The sequence below is a fragment of the Pinus tabuliformis genome, chromosome 3_2, assembly GCF_031772625.1.
Source record: "Pinus tabuliformis cultivar Carrire ecotype Pingquan chromosome 3_2, CPIR1, whole genome shotgun sequence".
Lineage (NCBI taxonomy): Eukaryota > Viridiplantae > Streptophyta > Pinopsida > Pinales > Pinaceae > Pinus > Pinus tabuliformis.
In genome coordinates, this window is record NC_142302.1 from 501,611,567 (window position 1) to 501,632,611 (window position 21,045).

Below are 21,045 nucleotides of genomic sequence, written 5' to 3' on the forward strand. Positions count from 1 at the left end.
AAGCATAAATGTATCCCTCAGTCAAATCACCCAGATAATGATAAGGAAGTAGCCATTGTGGCAGACCCTCTAGAAATGGAAATGTAGTCATTATCTCTTTAACGCCCTCCTCCCACATTTACCCAAGTTTACTAATCCACCAGGGTAAATATATGATGAAGAGTTACTATGATATGACTCAACCTCCTAGGTATAGTTAAGGAAGTGGAATCGATTAACCTAAACCAAACTGACCTTCCTCGGGAGCTACTGGACCCCCAGGAGCTAACCAACCACTCCAAGTGCCCAACCCCTAAGTTAACTTGCTTTTCCACTGACCTGGGCTCTCATTCGCTCACATGAAAAGGTAATCCAGCAACTGTAACCCTCCAGATGCTCCCATAAGCTTTCCTCCCAGCGACCGTAGACTAACTTACTCAGTGTCGTGTCAGTGACCCTAATATTTGAGCCAATTTTTCAGGGCTAGGACCCAGACCTCTACCCAGAACTTAATGAAACTCTCATAAATGATAAATAACAAAGAGACAAGGCCTCTAATTCAAAACTTGAAAAATGACTTACCCTAAAATTTCCCAACCATGACACACATTTCATCAAACACATCATGAACAAGTAATGTACAGGTCATGTTTACACATCTGAACATAGGGGTCTCATACTTATCTAAGAATCATCAAGAAGGTATGATTCCCTCTAATAATAGTTGTAATGTTATCTATTAGGTCATGCATTCACTAAAAATTCGTTTAAAAACCAAATCATTATGAGAGCCATAACTCATGTCTGTCATAAAACCATGCTTGTAACCAACATATAACCATAATAATAATAGTAATGGAGCAGCCATCAAAACCAAATAATAACAAGTATAAATACTCATTAAAATACAAGAGGAAAATAGCTCTTATTAACATATGAAAAAGCCAATCAATTCAGGGACTTCCACGTACCACTCGACCATAGATTGGGTTGAACAAAATCTCTCTTTTAGCCAATCACCCTGGCACCATATTCCAAGCGTTAATGTGGGATCTCGTGGAATACACCAAACCAAGGCTTTCAAAGGCAAAACCACCTCAACCCTCAACCAGTGATTCCACCGCATGGTCGAACATCACTAACCATCACCAGATCGGTCTCTACTCAAGTTTTCTAAGGCGTAAGAGTGTTTGTTCCAACCTAGCTCCAGGACTAGTAACTCAACCCACAGTGGTCGCAAGGCCCCAAAGTTTTTTTCCAACCAAGGCTCTAGAACTAGTAACTCAACCCACCAAGGGATCTAGAGAATTTGTCCAACAAAGGCTTCCAAGACTAATAACTCAATCCAAAATGTTACAAGGCTTCTAGAGCGTTTGTCCAACCAAGGCTCCAGGAACTAATAACTCAACCCAAAAGCATAAGGAACATGAGAAAAAATCAGGACACAAAAAGGAAAATCCACAACACCATGGTTATCTAGGAAATGGAAAGGCTAGGAAAAACCACTGTCAATCCACGCAATCCTCCATGCCAATGACAAATCATAACCAAATAACCACATGCATATACCATGCATGCCAAAACTAGCAAGGAAATCATATATGCAACTCAGTGCCTGCAAATAAAGCATGTTGTAGTTGTTGATCTCGTTGTCCCATTCTACTTTCCTTCTCTTCATTTGCCTTCTCTCCCCAAATCCAAGGTACGCCACAATGCTCCAAGAGTGCTCCAAGAAAAATATAAGTGTGCAAGAGTATGAGAGAGAGAGATCCAAGCTAAAAACTGATTAAAGGTTGCGAACTGACCCTCAAAAGCCTTTTTATCATTAAGGCCTTTATTTTCTTCATTTTTCTATATTTTTCCTTTAGTTTCCTCCTCGCATGTAACCTATGACCTTTCACCTTCCTTTTCTCCTAATTTCCATTATTTTCATAAATAAAATGTCAATTAATGCCACTTTTCCTTTGCTAATTTCCATAGCCATTAATTAATCACAAGTGATCCCCGTCACTATGTTTTTTCCAACATTTATTTTGGAATATGTGTCCCATTACCTTGGTTATTATTTTTCCTTAATTAAATTTATTACATGGATTTTTAACCAGGGTTGTTACAGAACCCTCCCCCTTGTGGGAACACAATCCTCGGTGTTCAATGACACTTATAAACCAACAAAACACATGTTGCTCATGGAGCTTTATAACATAACTCGATAAAGTATTTACATCATATCCATCTACTAAAACATAACCAACATATCATGAATACTATACCGCTTATTGGATCTTTCTAAAATAACTCAATATGGTATTTACAACCTATGCATATATAGACATAACCAAAACATAACATCAAAACGTATACCAAAAGATATCCACTCAACTGATGAATAGAGAAGGATACATAGCTCGCATCTGATCAGTCATCTCCCATGTAGTTGCATCGGGCCCAAAGTGCTGCCACTGCACTTTAACTTGCTCAATTTCGGAGCATGAGCATCTTTTGCTGCAAAATGCACTGAGGTTCCAATTGGAATTCTCCTTTTGGGTCCACCTGCAATATATACAATTCAATCACATGATCAACATTTTTCACATACTTCTTAAACAATGACACATGGAAAACATCATGGAATTTCACTATCGGAGGCAGTGCAAGTTGGTAGGATACTGGTCCAATCCTCTTAAGAATTTGAAAGGCCCGCAATATTGAGGTGCCAACTTGGCACATGACCCAATCCTCAACGAGCTCTTCTTGGGCTTGATTTTCAAGTACGCTTGTTCCCCAACCTAAAACTCCTTAAATTCCTTGTGTTGATCTATATAACTATTTTTTCTATCTTGTGTTGCCTTTAGATTTTTCTTGATTACCTACATTTCCTTTTCCATCTTTGCAAACATGATCAGTCCAATCAATACATTGTTCACTGTATCACTCCAACTGATAGGATTTTTACAACTCCTCCCATAAAGTGCCTCAAACAGACTCATCCTCAATGACTCATGATACCCATTGTTATATGCAAACTCCACCAGTGGAAGATACTCTTCCCACTTTTGTTACTAATGCATAACATACATTGTCAACATATCCTTCAAAATCCTATTGACCCTCTCTATCTGTCCATCTGTTTGCGGATGATAAGTTGCAGTGAAGGCTAATTTTGTACCTAAACCTCCAAATAACTCTAGAACCTAGAAGTGAACTTAGCATCTTTTTCTGATACAATATTCTTCGGTACACCATGCAACCTCACTATATCTCTTATGAAGAATTGTGCTACGTCACTAGTTGAATTTGTAGACTTAACTGCTATGAAATGAGTTGCCTTTTTCAACTACAACCATAATAGAATCATCTTACCTAGATGTATTCAAAAAACTTGTAATGAATTCCATGGAAATGACCTCCCATTTCCACCCTGGAATCGGAATTGGTTGTAGTAATCCACCTGGATGCTTACTCTTTGTTTTTTCCTATTGACAATCCAAGCATCTCACAACAACCTCTACCACCTCTTTGTTCAAATTCAGCCAATAGTAGAACTTCATCACCGCTGTCAATGTCTTTTGATATCCCGGGTGACCTAAATATGGCTTAACATGAAATTCTTGCAAGATAAGATTCTTGTGCTCACTGTTTTCTGACACATAGATCTTGTCCCTAAATTTGACCAAACCATCTGTCATGAGATGATAGTCTGCATCCTTCTCACTCGTACCCTACTGTTGTAACCTATGCTTAAGCTCACTATACCTATCATCATGTTGTCCTGCCTACAAGATTCGATCCTGTAAGTATGTCCCATATTGTTGAAAAATGTGTAACTAGGTTTGGTCTTCATAAGTATGAAATTTATTCTTTTAAAATATAAAATGAAAAGAAATTATTATTGAAGCATGGGTTTCATGCTCAAGTCCTTTTATTTTATAGGTCAAGCACCCATTGACTGCTTCTAGGGTTTAAGAGTCATTTCCATATATTTAAGACCTTATGGCCACATTGTATCATGTAAAGAAAAATTTTCTTTCATCTTTAAAGTGTCGAAATTCCCTCCAAGATCAAGTCAACCTAGAAGCTTCCAAGTTGGCCTACATGAAGAGCCATGTCTACCCGTGAAGAAGCCTATATAGAGAGAGGAACTCATCCTCCATTAGGCACGCTCACACATGTCTCTTTCTATGCGAAGAAGAAGGCTAAAAGAGGTCGAAGAAAAAGGATGAAGAAGAAGAAAAGGAAGTCGAAGTGCTTGGGTTAAGTCTCTCTCTCTCCCAGGTGAAATTCGAAGGTAGGGTTTCTGCATTGGGGACATACTTTATTCGATTTTGGGGACAAGAGAGAAAAGAAGAAAAGTGAAGGTGTATTAGGGTGTCTCACTAGCCCTAATATTCAAGGAAAGGTAGGCGATGAGGAAAGGAGGCAATACGAAGAAGATCAAGGTTTTCTTGAGGAGCAGCGGCAATTGTCGGGAGACAGAATTTTGGATCATAAATAGGAGGTCAAAGATATTGTAAAAGAAGGCCAAGTTGATCTTAATCTTGGACGGTATTTGTCTAAGTCTCTAGGTCATGATATTCCTCAATTTAAGGATCTATAAGAAAATAAGAGATTTAAGGGTTTTCCCCTCAAGAGGAGTTTTGGCCCTGGCTTGCATCCTATATATTGTGTCATTATTCTTATTATTTTGGTATTTGTTTGATGTATCTCCCAATATAATAATAAGGAACAAAGCTAATAATATAAAAGGTAACACAAACATTTATAAATTTAAAGAGAATTAACATATTCACTCTCCTATTGATTTCTCAACATGGTATCAGAGCTAAGGTAATCTAAGGGCATCATGAAGATCTCCTCTACAGTAAATAAGTTCATCAAGAATATTGCAAGCCATCTCAAGAAAGGTATCAAGGAAGCACGGATTTTCTTATTTTCTACAAAGAAGGTATTAATCAAAGAAAATGATGAAAGTCTCTTCTCGGCTCTATCTGGCACATTCCAAGAAGAAGATATTTGGGTAATTGATAGTGGTGCATCAAGGCACATGACTGGCCACTCCAATCAATTGAAGACCTTATCAAAAGGAAAATTTGCTTATTCAGTGGAACTTGTAGATAACAAGAGTTATCCCGTGAAAGGTATTGGATCAACCTCCATAAAGCTGGAAGATGGAAGAAACATTCACCTTAACAACATTATATTTGTCCCAGGTTTGCACAAGAATTTACTTTCCATTTCAAGTCTAGAAGAAAAGGGTGATAAAGTAGCTTTCATTGATGGTAAGTTCATTGTATGGAGTAAAAACTCAAGTATAGATCAAGCTAAAATCATTGGCATTCGAGAAGGAAGACTTTACATACTAATGTCTCATGTGGCCCAAGCCCTAGTTCACATTGAAATTAGCCCATGTGAACTCTGGAATAGAATATTTGGTCATCTACATTTCAAAATCCTTCCAACTCTAAGATCCATAGTAGACGAAATTCTGAATCTAAAGGAAGATCGTGAAGGATTTTGTAAGGGATGTGCATTGGGCAAGAATACCAAGAGACCATTTGGAAGCAGTGCTTCACGGTCAAAAGAAATATTGGATCTCATTCATTCTAGTGTATGTGGCCCTATGACTCCTAAATCTCTTGGAGGTCATCTATGTTATGTCACATTCATTGATGACCATTGAAGAAAAACCTGGGTTTACTTAATGAAAACCAAGGACGAAGTATTTTCAAAATTTAAATAATTCAAAGCTAAAGTGGAGAACCTTATAGGACAAATAATCAAGATATTAATATCTGATAGTGGAGGAGAATATACATCCAAAGAGATTATAGAATTCTGTAAGGATTTTGGGATTAAGAGGGAGTTGATAGTCCCATACAATCCCGAGAAAAATTGAGTTGCGGAACGGAAGAATAGATCCATTGAAGAAAGTGTAAAAGAAATGTTACACGATTAGGATATTCCTATTGGGAAGAAGCCATGAAGACCATTGTCTACATTCAGAATCAAATTCGCCACAGATCTCTAGGCAACAAAACTTTGGAAGAAGTGTTCACTAGAAAGAATCCATATGTAGATCATCATTGGATCTTTGGGTGTCCTGTATATACCCACATACCCAAGGACAAAAGAAAGAAGTTGGATCCTTAAGAAATGAAGGGAACATTTGTTGGGTACAAAAACTCATCAAAATCTTATAGGATCTACATGAAAGATGGACATCACATAGAATTCAGTCGTGATGTCATATTTGACGAAAGCATAACTTTCAAGAAATCAAAGGAACTTTCCATAGACTCGGATGATGAAGAACTACCTGTATTTGAGGAGGAAGTGGATAAGGGAGAATAAGAATCGCATCATGAAGAAGAAGGTCCTAGTGAGCCTATTCAACCTGTGGTTATTCCTTAGACAAGAAAAAGACCTAATTGGTTAAAATTTACTCTACTTGATGCAGAAGGTCATGAGGCAGTGAAAGGATTATTTAGAGAAAACAAGAAACCCAAAACATATTTTGGGTATGTTGCTTACATGACAAAACTAATAGAACCAAAACCATCCACTTTTGAAGAGGTTGTAAATAATCAAGAATGGAAGGATGCCATGAATGAAGAATATCAATCTATAACAAAGAATGGATTTTGGGAGATCATACCTAGGCCCGAAGATAAAGTTGTGGTTACTTCCAAATGGATCTATAAGATCAAACATGTGGCTAATGGAAGTATAGATAAGTATAAAGTAAGATTTGTGGCCTGGATCTTCTCTCAACTTGAAGTCATCAACTATGAAGAGGCATTTGCTCCAACATCAAAATATACAACAATTCGATCATCAGTCTCTCTAGCAGCATCAATGGGATGGAACATCCACCAAATGGAAATCAAGACTACATTTTTGAATGGCACAATAGATGAAGAAGTCTATATGGAACAACCCTTGGGGTTCAAAGTTAAAGAGAGAAAGGCATACGTTTGCAGATTAAAGAAAGCATTATATGGCCTCAAGAAAGCACCAACGGCATGGTATGCTAGAATGGATGCATATATTCAAAGAATAGGCTTCACAAAAAATTATGCAGATCTGGACCTTTATATTAAGGTGGTAGAAAGAGAACCTGTAATCATTATTTTGTATGTAGATGATCTTATCTTAACAGGTGTAGAAGGTCAAATTGAAGAATGCGAGAAGCAACTAGAAGCAGAATTTGACATGAAGTATCTTGGATTGATGCATTACTATTTGGGACTAGAAGTCTGGCAAGGGCCTGATGAATTTTATTTGGGTCAAGGAAAATATGTGATCAAGCTCCTGCAAAAGTTTGACATGATGGATTGCAAGCCTATGACTACTCCGATGATCACAAATTTGAAGAGACTAATAAGTTTTGAGTCTAGCCCTGTGGATCCTTCCATGTATAGGCAACTTATTGGATCATTGATGTACTTGGTGAATACTCGACCAGACATATGTTTTGCAGTAAATATTCTCAGTAAATTCCAAGTGGAGTCGAAGCATGATCATTGGGTAGCAGCGAAACATATTCTGAGATATCTACGAGGAAGCATCCACTACTATCTAAAGTATGATAGAAGGAATGATGTCCAACTGATTGGATATACAGACTCTGACTGGGGAGGCAGTGAGCAAGATGGAAGGAGCACTACGGGGGGATGTTCAATTTGGGATCCTTTGTGATCTCATGGATGAGAAGAAAGCAAGACACTGTTTCTTTAAGTAGTGTTGAGGTTGAATACGTTGCAGCTTGTGAAGTAAGTAGAGAACCAATATGGTTAAGGAAGTTGTTAACTGACCTGTTTGAAGGACAGATGAACCCTGTAGTGATACTTTGTGATATCACTAGTTGTACATGTTTGTCTGAGGATCTAGTGTTTCAAGGAAAGACAAAGCATATAAACAACAAGTATCACTACATTCGAGAGCTAGTGCAAAATGGTGTGTTGCAGCTATAGTATATCTCCAGTAATGAGCAGGTAGCTGACATATTGACAAATTCACTTCCAAATAAGAAGCTTGTGTACTTGAGAGACAAGCTCGATTTGGTTGATGTATCGTCCCTAATTGAGAGAGAGAGATAGGCACTACATTCTTGCCTTCACTTGGAAAGAAAGAATGGAGGATTGGGTAACCATCTGACATTCAATACTCTTTGAGAATGAGGTAGGGAATTCAAGATAAGAGTATTCATGGACCGATTTTCTTTGAGTATTAGCTACGCAAGATAAGAATATTCCAATGAAGGTCGTATTCGTTGAACACCCGAGTGGAGTATGTACCTTGAGAGACAAATATTATGGTGTTTATAAGTCACTGGTCTTGCCATCATCATGCTCTGATCTTGTGGAGAGATAGAGTTGTTAGTCAAGGCCTTGCTATGTTACAATGTTGGTTAAATATGATGCTAGACAGATGGGTTACCAATCCGACTCTTTTCATGAGATCTCTATAGATTGAGAATGACCATGTACCTCGTATGAATAACTCCCTAGTTAAGAGGGAGTGTTGAAAAATGTGTAACTAGGTTCAGTCTTCATAAGTATGAAATGTATTCTTGAAAAATATAAAATGAAAAGAAATTATTATTGAAGCATGGGTTTCATGCTCAATTCCTTTTATTTTATAGGTCAAGCACCCATAAAGTGCTTCTAGGGTTTAAGAGTCATTGTCATATATTGAAGACCCTATGGGCACATTGTATCATGTAAATAAAAAATTGTTTTTATCTTTAAAGTGTCGAAATTTCCTCCAAGATCAAGTCGGCCTAGAAGCTATCAAGTCGGCCTACATGAAGAGCCACGTCTACCCTTGAAGAATCCTATATAGAGAGAGGAACTCATCCTCCATTAGACACACTCACAAATATCTCTTTCTATGCAAAGAAGAAGGCTAAAATAGGTCGAAGAAGAAGGACGAAGAGGAAGAAAAGGAAGTCAAAGTGCTTGGGTTAAGTCTCTCTCTCTCCCACGTTAAAGTCGAAGCTAGGGTTTCTGCATTGGGGACATCTTTGGTTTGACCTTGAGACTGGAGAGAAAATAAGTAAAGCGAATGTGTCTTAGGGTGTCTCATTAGCCTTAAGATTCATGGAAAGGCAAGTGAAGAGGTAAGTAGGCCATACGAAGAAGATCGAAGTATTCTTGAGAAGCAGTAGCAGTTATAGAGAGACATAATTTCGGATCATAAATAGGAGGTCGAAGATCTTGCATAAGGACATCAAGTTGATCTTGATCTTGGAGGGTATTTATCTGAGTCTCTAGGTCATGGTATTCTTCAATTGAAGGATCTATAAGAAGAGAAGAGATTTAAGGGTTTCCCCTCAAGAGGAGGGGTTTTGGCCCTAGCTTGCAACTTATATATTGTGTCACTATTCTTATTATTTTGGTAGTTGTTTGATGTATCTCACAATATAATAAAAAGGAACAAATCTAATAAGGTAAAAGGTAACACAAATAGTTATCAAGTTAAAGACAATTAACATATTCACTACCTTTTTGAATTCTCAACACATATGAACTCATAGTCGCTATGTGATTTACCTGCTCTCCTGCTAATAACATTTGCAACCCTGCTCTCTTTTCCCTTAATGTACCTGATCTCGAATTCAAACTCATTGATCGTAGCTAACCACCCTACTTGCCTGGAATTTACATTAGGTTGGTCAAATAAGTACCTCAGCGCATTGTAAGCGCTCATCAATGCAAACCTACCAAGAAGATAGAATCTCCACATCTTCAATGCATGGGCAATCACTACCAACTCAAAATCATGTGTCACATAATTTTTCTTTTGCTCATTCAATTTCTTTAATTCATAAAATTCTACTTGTCCTTCCTGCATCGGAACCCCACCAAGTACTTTCTTGCAAGCATTTGTACACACCACAAACTCTTTATTTGTATCTGCAATCTTTAGAACTAGAGCATTTGTCAACAGCTACTTCAACTTGTCAAAACTGGTTGCACATTCCTCTGTCCATTCAGATTTCTTTCCCTTTCACTACAATGATGTAATAGGATAGGCAATCTATGAGAATTTCCTGACGAACCTCTTGTAATAGCATGCTAATCCCATGAATGATCTAACCTCATCCACATTCCTAGGAGTTATTCATTCCATGATAACTCTTATCTTGTTGAATTTAGGCTTTTGTGATCCATATCAAGTTTTTTGAGAAGATTTTTCAGTGTAAATCACATTAGAATACATTTGTTGACGTGTTTCGAACCAACGAGTATGGTTCATCGTTAGGACAAGTTGAAGAACCATACCTAGCTGCATGTTAAACAGAAAGAGCAGATCATCCAACAACTATATTTTACTACGAGATGGCTAAATTGGATTGGGCAGCTCGACTAGATAACGACTATATTTGACTGGGAAACGGCTAACTGGACTGGACCAAGGGATAAGGACAAGAAAAATATAATTAGTTAATTAGTTAGTAAGTTAGTTTTATATCTATTATTATATTTAAATAAGGTAATGTATATCTTTAATTAATATGAATCAATTCGTTGTCGAAAGGCTTATATTAAAGTTATATAATTAAATATCTAGTTAATTAATTGTAAGTTAGTTTAATATCTATTATAATTTATAAATATGAATCAAAGATAGTTAATTGTAAGCTAGTTTTGTTATAGTTATTACCATAAAAAGTAATTGTTTGAATAACCTATTAATAGATCTTATTAATAAAACTATTAAAATAAATATAAACTTAAATCATTAAGCTATCTAATATAAACTTAAAACTATCTAATTAAATATAAAATTTAAATTATTAATAATATATAATAAAAAATCTATTAAAAGGATAACTAATTAAGTTCATTAAATAATGGACCTTCTAATAAATTTAAGGAAAAGAATATGTGGCAAATTTCCTAAAATAACTAAAACCAATGAGGAACTAATGAGAAAGAAAATAGTTTGATTTAATTTGCTAGTTAATTAAAAACAGTTCTCATATTAAAAATACATCGTCAATATTTAGGTATAAAAGATTTATAAAAGGATTTTTATTCCTTGTACAAACAATTTGTTCTTATTATTAATCGAGAAGGGGTGGAAGAGACCAGGCGATCAAAAACATAAAAATCAAAGAGACGATAAAAAGGAAACACCAACAATCCAGAAGACGAGGGGAAAAAAAGACTCTACAGAGAAGAACGACACAAGGAGCGGGGGCGGTGGGGAAAAAACGGCTAGGAAGAGAGGGCAGGGATCCAACAACTGCTAATTTTCTAACCGTCATCTCTATTGAGATTGCTCGGCCTTTTTTCAATCTCAATGGCTTCCCTAAATTTCTGGTGATGAAACTGTGGAACCTTAGCACTAACACGGGCCTTCTCAATACATACATGATGTTTAGTCTTCTCAGCATGCTCTGCTAGGGCGGAAGACCGGGTCCTCCCGTTTTTAAGTCGATTGAGTGCTCATTAATCCTCTTATTAATAGGACGACCAGCCTCTTCCTAGTCGTTTTTTCCCCACCACCACCACTCCTTGTGTCGTTCTTCACTGTAGAGTCTTTCTTTTTTTCCCCTCGTCTTATGGATTGTTGGTGTTTCCTTTTTATCGTCTCTTTGATTTTTATGTTTTTGGTCGCCTGGACTCTTTCACCCCTTCTCGATTAATAATAAGAACAAATTGTTTGTACAAGGAATAAAAATCCTTGTATAAATCTTCTATACCTAAATATTGACGATGGATTTTTAAGATGAGAATTGTTTTTAATTAACTAGCAAATTAAATCAAACTATTTTCTTTCTCATTAGTTCCTCATTGGTTTTAGTTATTTTAGGAAATTTGCCACATATTCTTTTCCTTAAATTTATTAGAAGGTCCATTATTTAACTAACTTAATTAGTTATCCTTTTAATAGATTTTTTATTATATATTATTAATAATATACATTTTATTTTTAATTAGATATTTTTAAGTTTATATTAGATAGCTTAATGATTTAAGTTTATATTTATTTTAATAGTTTTATTAAAAGATCTATTAATAGGTTATTCAAACAATTACTTGTTATGGTAATAACTATAACAAAACTAACTTACAATTAACTATCTTTGAATCATGTTTATATATGATAATAGATATTAAACTAACTTACAATTAATTAACTAAATATTTAATTATATAACTTTAATATAAGCCTTTCGACAACGAATTCATTCATATTAATTAAAGATATACATTACCTTATTTAAATATAATAATAGATATAAAACTAACTTAATAACTAATTAACTAATTATGTTTTTCTTGTCCCTATCCCTTGGTCCAGTCCAGTTCGTCATTTCCCAATCAAATATAGTCATTATCTAGTCGAGTTGCCCAGTCTAATTTAGTCGTTTCCTAGTCAAATATAGTCGTTGGATGATCTGGTCTTTCTATTTAACATGCTGCTAAGTATGGTTCTTCAACTTGTCCTAACGATGAACCACACTTGTTGGTTCGAAACGTGTCAGCAAATGTATTCTAATGTGATTTACGCCGAAAAATCTTCTCAAAAAACTCTTATCTTTTCTAGATCCATTTTTATGCCTCCCTTGGAGACAACATGTCTCAAGTAATGTACCTATGTCTGAAAGAAACTACGTTTACTAAGCTTGGCATACAATCGATGCTCTCTTAGCAATATCAACATTGTTGTTAAGTGTTCGACATGCTCTTCCTCATTCTTATAATATATCAATATATTATTAATGAATACAATCACACAACTGTCCAACTAAGGATGTAATACACTATTCATCAAGCACATAAAAGTAGTTGGAGCATTAGTCAAACCAAAAGGAACTACAACAAACTCATAATCCCCATACCTGTTCCAGAAAGTGATCTTGTAAATATCCTCCTCTTTGATCTGTACCTGATGATATCATGATCTTATATCAATCTTCGAGAACATTGTTTCTCCCTTCAACTGATCAAACAAATCATCGATCCTCGGCAACCAATACATATTCTTGATCATCACCTTGTTCAACTATTTGTAATCAATACAAAACCTGGGAGTGTCATCCTTCTTCTTCATAAACAACACTAGTGCACCCCAAGGTAACACATTTGGCCTAATGTACCCCTTTTCAAGCATTCCCTTCAGCTACAACTTCAATTCTACTAACTCTAGTGTGCTCATCTTGTATGGTTCCTTTGATGTTGGTGCTGCTCCTGGTACCAACTCAATAGAAAATTCCACTTCCTTGTGAGGTGGTAACTCTGATATTTATGTTGGAAATACATCCTAAAACTACTGCAATTCCAGATAGTTATTGAAGACTTCTTCATCCTCAACATCCTTACCTTTATCACTATAAATATGCACTACAAATAATACACACCCTTTCCTGTGGTTGCACTTTACCTGCATAGTTGTAACCATCCTAACTGATGTTTCCTTCTTCTTACCCTGTAATATTCTTTGTCATCCAAGTACACAATTGACTTTTCATAACAATCCACCTTAGTTCTGTGAAGATAAGACCAATCCATACCCAGAAGCATATTGTATGATCCCAATGGAAGTACATTTAGATGCACTGATGTAGACATACCATTCAACTCAAATGCACAAGATCTTACCCAATAATGAACTATTTCCTTAGTACTTGTAGCCAACTACACTGAGCAAGACTTTGCATGCACTTCTTTATTCAAATCACACGTATCCACCAGGTCAGGTTTAACATGACGGCACAACTGTAATAATGACCATCACTATGCATACCTAATAAACACACATAGACCACAAGCATAATGAACGCATATGGAACTGAAATGCATTCATGATAAGCACATCCCAACAACAACATCATCAACTTCTACATGACAACACAATTGCAATAATGACCACCGCCATGCATACACATCAAGCACATAAACAACCTTCATGCATGTATGACAAGCATATTATACCCATCCAACCCAAGTGTTGAACCTGGGAGCTCCGATACCACTCTGTAACACCCTCCTCCCACACTTACCCAAGCTTATCGGTCCATTGGGGTAAATATGTGATGAAGAGTTACTATGATATGATTCAACCTCCTAGGTACAGTTGAGGGGCTGGAATTGACGAACCTAAACCAAACTGACCTTCCTCAGGAGATACAAGACCCCTAGAAGCTAATCAACCACTCCAGGTGCCCAAACCTTGAGTTAACTTGCTTTTGCACTGACCCGGGCTTTCAATCGCTCCCATGAAAAGGAAAGCCAGTGAATGTAACCCTCCAGTTGCTCCCATAAGCCTACCTTCGAGCGACTATAAACTAATTTACTTAGTGTTGTGCTAGTGACCTCAAGATATGAGCTAGTTTTTTCAGGGCTAGGACCTAGACCTCTACCCAAAACTTAATGAAACTCTCAAAAAGGATAAATAACAAACAGACAGTGCCTCTAATGCAAAACTTGAACAAGTATTTAACCTAGCCCATCCCAACCATGATAGACATTTCCTCAAACACATCATAAACAAGTAATGTACAGGTCATATTTACACATCTGAACATAGGGGTCTCATACTTATCTGAGAACTGTCAAGAAGGTTTAATGGCCTCTCACAATAGTTCATTATCATCTATGAGGTCATGCATTCACTAACAATTCATTTAATAACCAAAACATGATGAGAGCCATAACTCAAGTATGTCATAAAACCATGTTTGTAACCAACATATAACCAAAATAATAACAGAAATGGAACAACCATCAAAACCCCATAATAACAAGTATAAATACTCGTGAAAATACAGGAGGAAAAGAGCTCTTATTAACATATGAAAAATCCCACCAAGTCAAGGACTTCCATGTACCACCCGACCATAGATTGGGCTGAACCAAATCTCTCCTTCAACCAATCACCCTTCCGCCATATTCCAAGCGTGAATGTGTCATCTCATGTAATAAACCTACCAACACCAAACCAAGGCTTCCAGAGTCCAAACCACATCAACCCTCAACTACGAATTCCACCTCACGGTTGGACATCACTAACCATCATCAGATCGGTCTCTACCAAAGATGTCCAGGGCTCTAGAGCGTTTGTTCCAACCTAGCTCAAGGATTAGTAACTCAACCCATAGTTGCCACAAGGCTCCAGAGCGTTTGTCCAACCAAGGCTCCAGGACTAGTAACTCAACCCACCAAGGGCTCTAGAGCGTTTTTCTATCCAAGGATTCTAATACTAGTAACTCAACCCAAGTTGTTTCAGGGCTTCGAGATCATTTTTCCAACCAAGGCTCCAAGAACTAATAACTCAAGCCACACCCATAAGGAACATGAGAACCAATCAGCAAGCAAAAGGGAAAACCCACAAAACTATGGTTATCTAGGAAATGGCAAGGCTAGGTAAAACCACTGTCAATCTAGGAAATCCTCCATGCCAATGACAGATCATAACCAAATAACCACATGCATATACCATGCATGCCAAAACTACCAAGGAAATCATACATGCAACTCGGTACCTGCAAAGAAAGCTCGTTGTAGGTTTTGATCTTGTTGTCCCCTTGCGCTTTCCTGCTCTTCCTTTGTCTTCTTTCTCCAAATCCAAGGTATGCCACAATGCTCCAAGAAAAATCTAAGTGTGCAAGAGTATGAGAGAGAGAGAATAGAGAGAGAGCTCCAAGCTAAAAACTGACAAAAGGTTGTGAATTGATCCTCAAAGGCCTTTTTATCATTAAGGCCTCTATTTTCTTCATTTTTCTCTATTTTTCCTTCAATTTCCTCCTCGCATGCAACCTGTGACCTTTCACCTTCCTTTTCTCCTAATTTCCATTATTTTCATAAATAAAATGTCAATTAATGCCACTTTGCCTTTATCATTTCCTTTGCCAATTTCCATAGCCATTGATTAATCACAAGTGATCCCCATCATTATGTTTTTCCCAACATTCAACTTGGAATATGTGTCCCTTGACCTTGGTTATTCTTTTTCCTTTATTAACTTTATTACATGGATTTTTAACCAGGGCTGTTACAGACTCCATGTCATTTGCTCTTGACAACTTCTTAAGATGGATTAACATTCACAAGAAAAAAGGAATAAAAGGCCTTCAAAAAACCCAATGATCATTTCTAACCTCAAAGACCCTAATACAATAATTTTATTTTGTATTTTAAATCTTTGGTTACCTTGTCTTCTCTTTTTTGGATATGGTCAGGTTTCCCTAGTGACTGACCAATCTAAACTACTCATTTTTTCATGTAATCTCTTGTTCAAGAGGTAAAACAATTTTTATTCAAAAAAAAAAATGTTACCAATTTACTCGAAGGACTAACCAAGGGGACAACCTTACCTCCGTTACACATGGCTTTGGGCAAAAACACAAAGTATTTCCCAAGTTCTCTAATTTAAAGTATGTGGATGATATTATTATTTTTCATGAAAGGGGATGTAAGGATAACATATAGATTAACTTCCAAAGTCATAGATAGTTTTGAGGGTGTGTTTATGGTCCAACTAGCCGATTTTTTGTGTATTTGTGGCTAGTAGTCTTCTTTATTTGCAAATCCTTGTGAGGGGCAGATTTTAGTACTTCAACCTGCACACACTTCCCCTTCCTTTAATTTTTCGTTAATTTGGATTTTTCTAAGTCCCCTTCCTTTAATTTTTCGTTAATTTGGATTTTTCTAAGTCCCCTTCCTTTATATAGGTGTTCTATTCTTAGGAATCTTAAAGAAGGGGCATGATGAAGTAGTTTCTTTTCTTAATTTTATCTTTCTCTTCACCTATTTAGCCTTTTATTTGGCTTGAATTGACTTTTTGGGGATTGCATTTTCTTTTTTATCCTTTTTGACAACCATCTTTTGGATGATCTATGTTAATTTAACCATAGGTTAGGGGATTTTGTCTCTTGTGGATGGGATGGAGAGTGAAAAGTGTTTAATAGAAAATGTTAGGTATTGAAGGGATGTGTCCATGCTACCCAATTTGATTTCCCAATAGTACCTAGTGGTCTAGCTTAATGGCACACTTATCCAAAAGTATTTATGTCTTGGGTGGTTAGAAATAGTAACACGGTAACATCTTTACTAAGTTAGAACTAATAAAACATCCATCTAATGCAAACATCTACACAACAAGAAAAAACCTTAGCATCATTTTTTATGAGGAAGTTAGAAATGTAACCATACCAATGAAGCAACATAAGATATCACCTAGCACAACTGAGATCAAGGGCATGGTGAGTGATGTACCACTGTGAATGACTAATGAGCATAGGAATGTAACTAATGAATGGAGAATAGAAGGTCTAGCCTGATAAGAGAATCTCGTCCAAGCATTGATAAATCACAATAAGTGTTTCTTTGGGGGGGTTGCTTGAAGGGAAACATGTAGGAAGATCAACATGTTTTAGTAAACTCATTTTCTAGGAACTAAAGCAGCAAGCATTAGGGTTTGAAGGGTCCTAAGGACAAGGTATTACCCTATGTTATATCTCTGTAATATGCTTTCAGGCTTCAACAATAGTATTCAACTCAATATCTCAGGGATTTAACTAGGGAGGGTCGATCATACCCTTAGTTGTAATACTCGATAACCTAGGTACATGACAATAATCTTACCAAGTTTTGTTTTTGGTACCACTATAGCAGACAAGGGATCGAGTGACTAATTTAGAGCTAGTTGTAGGAGGCCTACAAGACTTCCAATATACTTGATGGTACATAGAAGTGATATTTTGTGTACAATTATTATTGATGTAGTACTACTCGAATCAGTACCTATAGAGCTTACATGGATTTCCATCTAGGTGAAACCATGTGTAGTTCTTATGTGTTTTATTTCCCAACCATAGTTTTAGCTACATAATGATAGGTAATTGTGGTTTTTTATAGACACTAGAACACGTCTCTTGCTTATAAATAAGTCTCAGGAAAGTTCCTCTCATACCACTTGTTGTGTAATTGACAAAAATATTCAAAATAGAAGTAAAAATAACATCCAAATATTTAATTAATAATAATAAAAACATAGAGCATAAAAATAAAGGGAAAAAAGATGATACTTTTATACCAAGGGTGTGATGTTCACTTGCCTCTTCAAGGGGTGAGCCTCTAATAGAGAATAGCTCAAGTACGAGAATTCTCCAAGACGTCTTTTGCAATGCAAATACCTTCATATATACTAGTTTCTATTCTTCTAGAACATTCTAGAGGAGGAAATTTCTAGTAGGCAAAACCTTCTTCTAATTCCTCTTAAAAAAGTTGTGTCAGCATTATTACTATCCTTATTCACCAATAAAATCCTTTCTTGGTAATAATATATTAATTCATGTATTAGGTGTTAGGGTGGTTAGGTCCCTAAGAACTTCCTAAATGGGGAGACATGATCTAGAATGGATCATTATACAATTTGTCATATATCTCGGTAGGTGGGAAAAATTGGAGGAATTGGTTTGTGGTTCCCTATTTGGAGATTTAGGGTTTGGAACCTTCCAGATCCATTTTGAGTCATCAAATGTCACATTTTGGAGTAAAAACTTAGGTGTGTAGCTCCTAGCCCTTCGATGATATTCTACATATTGAGACATTTAACTGTGTAAAAACCACCTCAATTGGAACTTATATGCAGAAGTTATGTCTCTTGTAAGTTGACAGAGCTTGTTGACCACCACAATAATGAGAGGATGCCATGTCAACCCCCATTACTAACACATGTTCAACTAGCCACATGTGGCTTTTCAAGAAGATTCTAGAAGTTATAAAACCTTATCATTAATTGAGGGTTAAGGGTGAAAAACCCTAACCCTAGATGACTATCAAGATATGCTAGATATTAGGTTGTTAGGAAGAGAGAAGGGTTCCATTCTTTGATATTGTACTTGTTCCATGGTTGAGCAGAGCATATAGGAGTCAGGTTTGAGAGCACAATATAGGAGGAGGAAGATTTTGCAGTAGCCATTTAGGCCACAATGTGAGGGTAAGTCCATAGTGAATACCCTTTTTATTCGTACTTGCATTTCATAATTGAGGAAAAGAGAGCAAAGCATAGGCCTCACCTTCTAGTTGGGATTTCCCTTATTTCAGGTTTCCTAGGATACATACTAATTAGGCCTTGACTTTGAACTCCACACTTGGAATGCATACTAGCATATTTACATCACTTAACTATAAAGTAATTTTTAAGTTAATATGATTTGATTTCCATCATTATAGTTATAATTGAAATTAGGGGCAGTAGGAGGGGGAGGGATACTCTTTGGCCCCCAAGGAGGACAAAGTGTTTAGGTACTCATGGGGTCTTGGTTATATGACAAATAATCAAACAAAGATATATGGTCTCTACAAGGGATTTTTGTAAGCCAAAGAACTTCAAGTGGACACATTTATGATTATGGGAGAATCTCTCATAATCCTGCATCATCTAGTCAAAGGCTCTTTCCCAAAGGAGAAATATATGGAAAACATCATGAAAAGAACCAGAGAAATTGCGGAAGATATCCCATCCAAAGCATATTTCCATGTCCTAAGAGACTTCAACAGAGAAGCTAACAAGTATGCTAATGAGTGGTGTAAATTGACGATAGGTGAATTAATGATTAATGGTCAAGTCAAGCCTATTGTAATTCCCTAATGGCAAATGAAGTCAATTAAAAAAAATTAGTTAAATTGGTTGGTAAAACAAAGTATACAAATGGAAAATTTGGGGGCGCAAGTGACTTCATGGAAACCCCAAGGAAACACATGCATGTAGACAAGTTATCATGAAAGATTTTATAATCAATTAGTAGCGTTATGCGTTGTAAATTTTGTGTTTTATTGGAGTGGTTTTGTAATGTATTTACATACAAAACCATCATTTTGTTGCTCAGATAATTCTCATAGAGAAAATCAAGTATTTTTATTAAAAAAAAATAATTAAAAAAAAAAATTGATAAATTAACTTTAAAATACCTTATGTATTTATTGCGAACCAAATACATAATTATACCACACAAATACCCTTTCCACTAAAAATTTGATATAAAAATAACATATATTATAGGAAATGTTATTCCATTCTTTCTTAAAGATTGATAAGACATTTAATATTTTCCATTAAAAAGGTGAAGTTTATTAGTAGGGAAAGGTGCCACGTGTCTAATGTTTACATTATGCTTAAAAGTGGGATTCATTTCCATTTGTCATTGTGAAGGGAAAAAATGGCAATGGTCGAGATTAATCCCGAAGAGTTGTTTACAGGTTAGTTATGAAAATATTGAAGTTATATTATACTAGAAATTGCACCAGATGTTGCAAAGGAAACGCCGTAAGGCATAAACTGGGGAAGAATCGTGACATATAAAAATCTATTACGCTGGTGCATACTTTGTCATTAATTTGTCCTCTTGGATCTGACGACCCAAACCACTACATATTTTGGGAGCTCTGGAGATGATATCAACCTCTTTCCCATTTGCAAACTGCTACACCACTAGATATGCCTCCCAAATCACTGCATATTTTGGGAGCTCTGGAGGTAATATCAACCTCTTTCCCATCTGTAAATTGCTACACCACTGGATATGCCTCCCTACATTAGTGGTTGGCTGATTGATAAGCCATAACATTCAAATGATTGATAAGCCATAACATTCAAATGTTGAAGATGAAAACTTGCAAACATAAGCATAAGAATATTGATTCCCAAAACATTCTTATGTTTCTAAGAAAATTCCTTTTATAATATTTTACTTAAGATGAGATCTGATTAGTTGATTAGTTGTTTTGGCAAAGTCAGTGCTAACTAAGAAATAATATAAATAAAAAATGCATAGTGCTTAAGATTAACCATGCCTTCATTATCCTACAACTAACTATTAAGAAACCTGGGACAACCATTTGTCCTAAGAAGGAAGCTGGCTTTGGTGCCCATCAAGATATGTCATAACTGTTGCTACAAGTCTAACATTGTGTCTTCCTAAGGAAGTTGTCTTTGGTGCCCATCAGGCTTTGGTGCCCATCAAGATACGTCATAACTGCTGCTATAGGTCTAATCGTGTGTCTTCCTCCAACAACTGCTAAAAATCCAGAAGTGGGAAATGTGAAC